General features: G+C 35.7%; 1 long non-coding RNA gene across 9 annotated transcripts; it reads left to right on the forward strand.

Moving 5' to 3' along the window:
* The first annotated feature begins 3,888 nt into the window (after positions 1-3,888).
* LOC122038354 lies at positions 3,889-7,184 on the forward strand. Of its 9 annotated transcripts, XR_006127847.1 has the most exons (6): positions 3,890-4,124; positions 4,223-4,531; positions 4,976-5,050; positions 5,443-5,925; positions 6,084-6,142; positions 6,786-6,845. It is a non-coding gene; the product is annotated as an uncharacterized LOC122038354 (long non-coding RNA). The 9 variants fall into 9 exon arrangements; XR_006127841.1 differs by lacking the exon at positions 6,786-6,845 and adding exons at positions 6,955-7,000; positions 7,142-7,184 and having other exon boundaries at positions 3,889-4,124; positions 4,223-5,925; XR_006127844.1 differs by having other exon boundaries at positions 3,889-4,124; positions 4,223-5,565; positions 5,662-5,925.
* Positions 7,185-8,211: the final 1,027 nt, after the last annotated feature.

The raw sequence follows: 8,211 nt of genomic DNA on the forward strand, positions 1-8,211 counted from the left end.
ACAAGCACGAGATATGCACGAGATGTCTGATTAAGCCATTTACCACTTGGACCAGGCCATAAAAAGGGTGTCCTTTCTCGTAGATGAAGATACATGGATAATATATTTTTTACACTTTATTTGTTTATCTTCTTTTAATCTTTTGTTTGACTACTCTTTTTGGATGTATGAGACCTGCCTTGAGTGTCGGAGGGATTTCACCAAGTTCAACCTTAGCCTCCCTTCTAATCTTTTCCTTGTTAACTATGAGAGGTAGAGGAGGAGTGAATAGCTCAGATCGATTTGTCTCAAAGTGCTCATCGTTTGAATGTACAATAGAAAACTTGAATCAAATTTGACATCACATGTACAACACCGTTGATTCTATTGTATCCGCCTCTTAAGACAACCAACTCTTTTAGGACCAAAGGAATGCAACCTTGTAACCTCAACAAACCCAAGGTTTAGTCCTAGTTATCTACCACCACTAAATTTTATCCTTCTTGGATATCTTAAGGAGGCGAAAAAGCCTCTTACAATCTATTCTTGCAACAAATACAACAAGCATACAAATACATATATAAATGAAAACATAAACAACTTTAAAAATACAATTTTACTTTGGACACTTTCTTATTACTTGGAATTGTCTTTTGTTGGTATGAAAATACAATAGCACTTCGTCCCCAAATCTCCAAGAATCATCCCCTTCAATTTCCTTTAAAACCCTCTTTAAAGGGTTACATTCTAGTTGATTTCCACCAAGCAATTGATTGCTTACCTCCACTAATCGATTGACATTGAATCTGTTAGTATTAGCCCTAGTACCAATTATGAGATGATTGTAAAGGGTTCATTTTGTATCATATATCATTACTAATAAAAGGCAAAGTTCGTTATTATATTTATTTCAGTGTTCAGTGTCAATTGAATAAGTATAATAATGTTCTTGGGTAGTAGGTTCTTATCTACAATATATCAATTGGTTGAATTGATAGTGAGATATTGTAGAGAACACTACTCTTAACTATTCCTAGTCGAGCATTAATATACAAGGACAATATTAATACGTTGAGATTAGCATGTAGGTCAACGGATGACTTGATATCACAAGTTATGGATATGAGATATCAAGTTGACACATGGGTATTAGAGAATATATACTGAATGACCAGCCATGAGAATGTTTCATGGATCATCGTATGAGTGTCATAAACATTCTCATGTGACTATTGGTATGAATAGTCCTTAGACCTGAAGTCACTACGGTTCCCTACATAAGGAGTTGTATACTTTGGTATCGTCAAACGTCACCCGTAATAGGGTGGACTATAAAGTCGATCACTGGGTATGCAATAAATTATGCGGAGGAATGTGAGTGATGTAAATGAGATCTATTCCTTCCATGTGACGGAAGCGATATTTGTGGGCCCCTTGATTAGTAGGACACTAGAAAGCATGACCATGCGTAAATGAGTCAATATGAGATATTGAGCTTATTTGATTAAGTGTGTCTACTTGGAGATCAAGAAACACAAAGATTGATAAAAGGATGGCACGGTCTGTGCCTCATTGATCAATCTTGATATCAAGGATAGAGGGACCAAGTCATACAAGATAATAGTCACGGACAGGTTAGATCGGATCTCGACTTTCTCGTCATTTGGGTAGCAATGATGCCTTACTAGATGTCACTCATTGCTTATGTATCTAAATGGTGATTTGGGTGCATTGCCAACGTTACGAGAACATATAGGGTCACAAACTAAGAACAAGTTGATATGGAGATGGGTTCATGTGATGAATCGTTGGATTAAGTGTAATCCGAATTTGACTCATTGAGTTAGACTCAAAGGGATCCAATTGTTGGATTGAGTCGAGTTGCATGAGAATCAATGGGTTGGACTCATTGGGTGAACTTGAGTTCACCAAGGAAGTTGAATGGTCAAAATTGAACCATTGGATTGAATGGTTAATTTTGAGCCATTATATTAGAAGATGAAAGGGTGGAGACTCTTGGTATACCATGGGATGATTATAAATATCATCTTGGATGATATTTTTCTAGAGTTTTCATGAGTTGAGACCCTTGGCATTCTTCTTCTTCCTCCTTTCCCCTTCTTGGCCGAAACACACTTGGAGGTTGCTAGCACAACCTTGTGTGTTTTCTTCTCCATCTTGCTTTGTTTGTGAGACAAGCAAAGACAAGACTTGTTCGTGTGGATACCATAGAGGCGCGACGTGTGATCGTGTTGAGATCCGAGCGGTCAGGAGATCGTGTGCACGCATCAAGGGTATAATCCTATCATGTAGCTTAGTATAGATTATTTTCATAAAATATTTCTTCCCTTCGCATGAATCTGCTGGATAAGAGAATCTAGTAATTTTTCCGCTGTGTTTCCGCGTCTTTGGCGCGCTAGATCCCAACAGTGGTATCAGAGCCAGGTTGCGAAGGGCTATGCTAAGTTATTAGAATTTTTATATATGATATAGAAATTGCATGATAGAGTTTACTGTGATTTGCAAAACTTATAAGTTTCGGCCACACGGGGCTCTCGGCCAGATTATGGGTCTCGGCCAGACTATGAGTCTTGGTCAGATTCTAAGTCTCGGCCAAATCCTGAGTCTTGACCGATATGAGTGTTTTGTTAGGAACAAAATGAAGTTGGTATGTGACCGCCGTGGCGTTGCGGCTCATAATTTATTTGCTGAAATCATAGTAAATTTATGTCATAAATATTATCAATAGATATGACATGGTGCATGGTTATGACCCTTCAACCCCAATGTGATTGGATGTATGTAATATTGTAATTCAAAATACAGTCTGCGTGTCATGCCTTCATCCCTTATATTCTTGTTGTAATTAGATTACACTCGAATGTAACTCGAGTTTCTTTAGATTTTGTAATGTACAAAATTAGAAAGAGTTAGTCTTCTGGAAGACGGGTGAAAAGAAAGGAAGGACAACAACACACAACAACCAAGGAAGCGATTGGAGAAACGGCTTAGACCTAGGTTGACTTATCACTCTTCTCATTGGCTTAAGAAGATCATAGTTTATAGGAGTCATAATCATGTCACATTTAAATTTGTGTATATGCTGATATATGCCATGAATGCATGTGATGCATGTGTAGCTATCGTAATTAAGTCCTTTACATATGCATTCCAAAGTTTGGTGCTCACTACTACCTCGATCATTTGTAGTCAGGTTTGTCAAAGCAAAGTGACTCGTTTTATCTTGGTAGAGTGCGATTGGACAATTGTGATATCCGACTATTGGACTTTGGGTGTGACTTAACTAACACTACAAGAATTTCTGGATTTAACCACACCTAATATACAACAGTTTTTCAAGAAATTGTTGTCTTTTTTCCATTTAACAACAGTTTTATTGAAAACTGTTGTTGTTCACCATAATATTTTTTAAATAACAACAGTTTTTCAAAACACTGTTGTCTAATGTGTGTTAAAGACAACGGTTTTAAAAAACTATTGTCTTTTAGTGTTGCTTATGTGATAATATACAATAGTTTTATTAAACTGTTGTCTATTAAATATTGTTGAATCCTAAAAACACAACAGTTTTTTTAACTTCATGAAAAAAAACCTAAAACTCACTTCTCTGTGACTCTTCAAACAAACAAAAACCTATCTCCGACTCCTCCTTCGCGACTCCTCCGCGAAAGACGCTCCTCCTCCAAATTTGACTTTATTTGGAGGTCAAATGATGGAGATCAAGAAGAATTAATATGAGTCGTTGATCCAGATCAAGAGAAATCTTCCTCCTTCATTCAGATCTAAGCCATCCAACCCTCCATCCAGATTTGAAGCTACATGGACCATTGGATCGAAGCAAGAAGGCAACTAGATCCGCACCACTCATCTCTCATCACGATCTTTTCCCTTTCATTTTTTTGCTAACCTAAAACTTTCCCTTCCCGTAGCAATCGCATTTCCTCTCCGCAGCACAACACGATCTTCTTCCATCGCCGACAAGGAGGCCGCTGACGAGGAGGCAGGCGACAAGGTTGGGCGCCGACTGCTCGAGAGGTGGCTACTGAGGCTCAGTCACCAGCACGAAGCAGCCGTTGCCTCGCTTCGCTTGTAGGCGGTTCGCGAGCGGCTACTTGAACGGCGAGGTAACCCTTTCTTCCTCTCGTTGCGGCAATCCACAACAAGATCCTCGAGGTCGCTCATGGCCACCTTGCACTTACGTGACTTGTTCTCTGCTAACTAGAATGTTGCCCGCACCTTGGCTCCTCTGCTTCGCACCACCCGTGACCTAGCTTCCTCCGCCACTTCTCCCGCCGCCCACACCTAGCCTCCTCCGCCACTCCTCCGCCCACTCATCATCATCATCATCATCATCATCCAATTCTTCAACTGTTAGTGTATATCAAATCTACGGTAAGCTTTAAGATTTGCGTCTTTATTGGAGATTCCATCGGTTGCAAGTTAGGATCCAGCTGTGGCAGGGGTCTGTTGCCATAGTGACCATTTTAGGTTTGCATAATCAGATCTTCCAATTACGAACAAACTCATTAAGGTTTGTTTTCTTATCCATATTTCTTATTCTTAGGGTCATATGAACATGACTTTCTCTGAATGACCTTAAAGTAGATTTGCTTCAATGACAATGATTCATCATTTTGTATTCTTACTTATATTTTGAATTTTGATACTTACTAATATATCTAGGTTCACCAACATATACACTTTCACTTATATTTGCAAATTATAGTTGAATGATGTTTGAGGAATGACTTTTTAGTCGATAATGCATTGGTCTTAGAATGCATTGATATGGTATTTATCCAAGCCATATTGTCCAGTGTTTGCTTTGTTCTATCCAAATAAACTTTCAATTTCTTTAAAATACAGTTAGATTCATTTTTAGAATTCATTGGTTATTCTTTTGAGATTTTTTTCTCCTCACTTTGATGGCTGATATATGACTTTTCTTCCATAAAACCTTTCATTCCATTCATAGGGATGGCAAACATCATCCACAAGTGATGTGGAATGTGAATGAGAAGAATTTTATGCCTCACTTGGCTTCATCTTGGTTTGTGCTACTCATTGTTATAGATTTAGTGAAATATAATGTATTTACAATTTTTGCCTCATTTAGACTATTTTTTTCATATATATATATATATATCACAAGATAGGGAAGTGTCTAATAGTTCTTCTTACTTAACCTACACTATTGTTATCCTTATATCCCAGCCTAATCTGATTCTATATTAAATCCACAGATGAGATTGTTGGTGTGTGTTAAGATTCAAATACAATTTTATTTTGCTTCTTAGCTATTCAATTTCTAAACAGCGAAATGTTTCATAATTGGATTTTTGAAAGTCATGTATCAACACATGCATGGATGGAAGGTGTTATCATGTTCTTTAATCCGTCTAGTACCTTGCTATCATGGTTATGTATATTTTCCTTTTATAGATTCGTTATGCATTTGAACTTTTGACAAATGCTTTATGGAAGAGAGATTATGACCTTTTTGGCATTGATGAACACTCTGAATCCTTTCTTGTTGGAGAATTTCAAGTTTTAGTTACTAGTATGGTATGTTTTTTTTACTCAATATAGAATGATATGTTGTTGACAAGTATCCCGTCTTTGGCTTTAGCATGTCAGTAATAATTCATCCATTTCTCATAGATCGAACTCCCAATTATTAATTCATCTTCACTTGGTATGTTCATTGTTCTACTGATGCAAAAATGTCAGCATGTGCATATGAGGTGTGTAAGCCTTTATGTAGAAGAATTGATTATCAACTTTTATGATTGCAGTTAGGTATGCTGAGTGATATGATATGTAGAAGAATTGATTAGCAACTTTTATGATTGCAATTAGGTATGCTGAGTGATATGACCAAAGTTCATTTCTATTGTCGGGAAATCAAAGCCTTCGCTCATACAAGTATGTTTTTGTAATTCAAAATATTTTCCATTGATTAAAGGAGCACACATGATAAGTTTGGTTTCTTAATTACTTCTTTTAATACTACAAGAAATTATACAAATGATGTATGCCAGGTATAGAAACATGATATCTTCTTTTTGGAACTCATGATTTAGGTTTATTCTGGAAGCCTTCGCTGTGCTCATGCAATTCATCAGTGCTTGGAAGAGGAGAGGTATGTACTTGGCTTTCAACAACATTCAGTATTAATTGATACTTTATCTACGTGTTGGTTCCTCTATTCATTGCCTGGAAAAATAATATATATATGGATTCATTTAGATTTTAGCAAATATTGGTGCAGTAAGAATCTTGTATTTTCTTTCAGGCATATTTTCTACCTTATGTGTACCTTTTTTTGTGTCAACCTTTGATGTTTCTATGTGGTGCAGTAAAGTACCATGTCTATATATATTCCAATTTACTATGTCTATATATATTCCTAATGACAAGTGAGGTCAACAATCTAATACTAATTTTTGTTGATATTACAATAACTTAATGTCATGTATTGTAATCCACGATGTTGCTTAGGAGTAAACATTGCTTTATTTACAAAGTTCATTGCAACAAATGGTCGCCATAAGGTACTGACTGCCAACAAATAGAATTGTGGGGACAACTACTTAAAATGTTATGCCAAGTAGATTTTTAATGTTTCTTTTAATTTAGAGTATATCACAATGAAAAAAATAACAAACCTTGTTAGCCAATTTTTGTTATATACTTTGCAAACTCTAAAGCTCTATATTATTGGAGACTAGCTAGACTTGTTGTTGTTGAATTGGATTAAAATCATATGATTTTTATTTTCACAGGACGTAAAAGGGTGTTTAGAAGATGCACAAGTAGAGAAGATTTGATCCAACAAAACAAAATACTTTGGCATATATATGTGTGATATATTGTTATGAGTACTATTTAGTTTTTTTAAACTTTGATGTTTGGATGTTGATGTTTGGTACTTTAATGATGTTTGGATTGTAGGTTCTTGATCAATGATATTTTGTAGATAACTTGAACTGAAATTGAGGTATGCAGTAATTTTAGTTTGTGCCTAGAAAGAAGTATTGTTATCATATTCAATTGTGTACAGCGTCTTTGTCATCATCATCTTTATGCCATTTACTCCTGGGAAATGACTTAACTTGCAATCATATGCTATTTACCTCAGGGAAAAGATAATGACCATACCTAGAAAGGAGAAGAAAAGAAAAGCTAGGAGGGAGGAGAAAGCAGAAAAGGCTGCAGTTCTCGATATGGTGTTTAGAAGATGCACAGGGTGTTTAGAAGATGCACAGGTAGAGAAGATTTGATCCAACAAAACAAGATATTTTGGACTTCATATATATGTGTGATATATTGTTATGGGTACTATTTATTTTTGTAAACTTTTGTGATGTTTCGATGTTAATGTTTGGTACTTTAATGATGTTTGGATGATGATGTTTGGTAGTTTAATGAAATTTGCACTGGATGATGATGTTTGGATTGTAGGTTTTTGATCAATGATATTTTGTAGATATATTATTTAAATAAAATAATGGTTATAAAATGATGGAAAAGATTCAGTTTTTTATTTATTGTCAAAATGTTGTATATTGTACCCAAAGACATCAGTTTAAATATGTGAAATTGTTGTCAATGGCGTTAAAAGACAACAGTGAAAAATCATTGTGAAACTGATGTTAAATAACATTGATGGCTAAAAAGATAACGGTTTTTAACCGTTGTCATTGACTAAAAAGACAACGGTTTTTAACCGTTGTCATAGACAGTTCAAAACTGTTGTTGAAGAGCATATTATTAAAGGAATACACTCAAAGACAACGGTGAACAACTGTTGTTGTTGAATAAAATGACAACGATTTTTTACCGTTGTAAAATTGTTGTCTTTGTCTTCAAAGACTACGGTTAAAAACTGTTGTCTTTGGGCATCCTCTTTAACAACACGACATTTAACAACAGTCCGAAAGGGCCTATGACAACGGTGAAAAACCGTTGTTGTTAGGCTTTTTTCTTGTAGTGTAAGTTGGGAATTTAGAGGCATATCCCATAAGATGTAAATCATATTATACTAGTCTTGGGCGATTAACCAAAGCTAACTCAAGATGAGTAATAGTATGGATTTCATAAGATGGGAAAACGAACAAACAGTTTTATTCACCTAAAGATACAAGAGTTACATAGGATGTAATTGGTAAACGTTGTCTACCTAAGTTGTACTAAGTCTTGGGCAATTAG

The sequence above is a fragment of the Zingiber officinale genome, chromosome 1A (genome assembly GCF_018446385.1).
Source record: "Zingiber officinale cultivar Zhangliang chromosome 1A, Zo_v1.1, whole genome shotgun sequence".
Classification (NCBI taxonomy): Eukaryota; Viridiplantae; Streptophyta; class Magnoliopsida; order Zingiberales; family Zingiberaceae; genus Zingiber; species Zingiber officinale.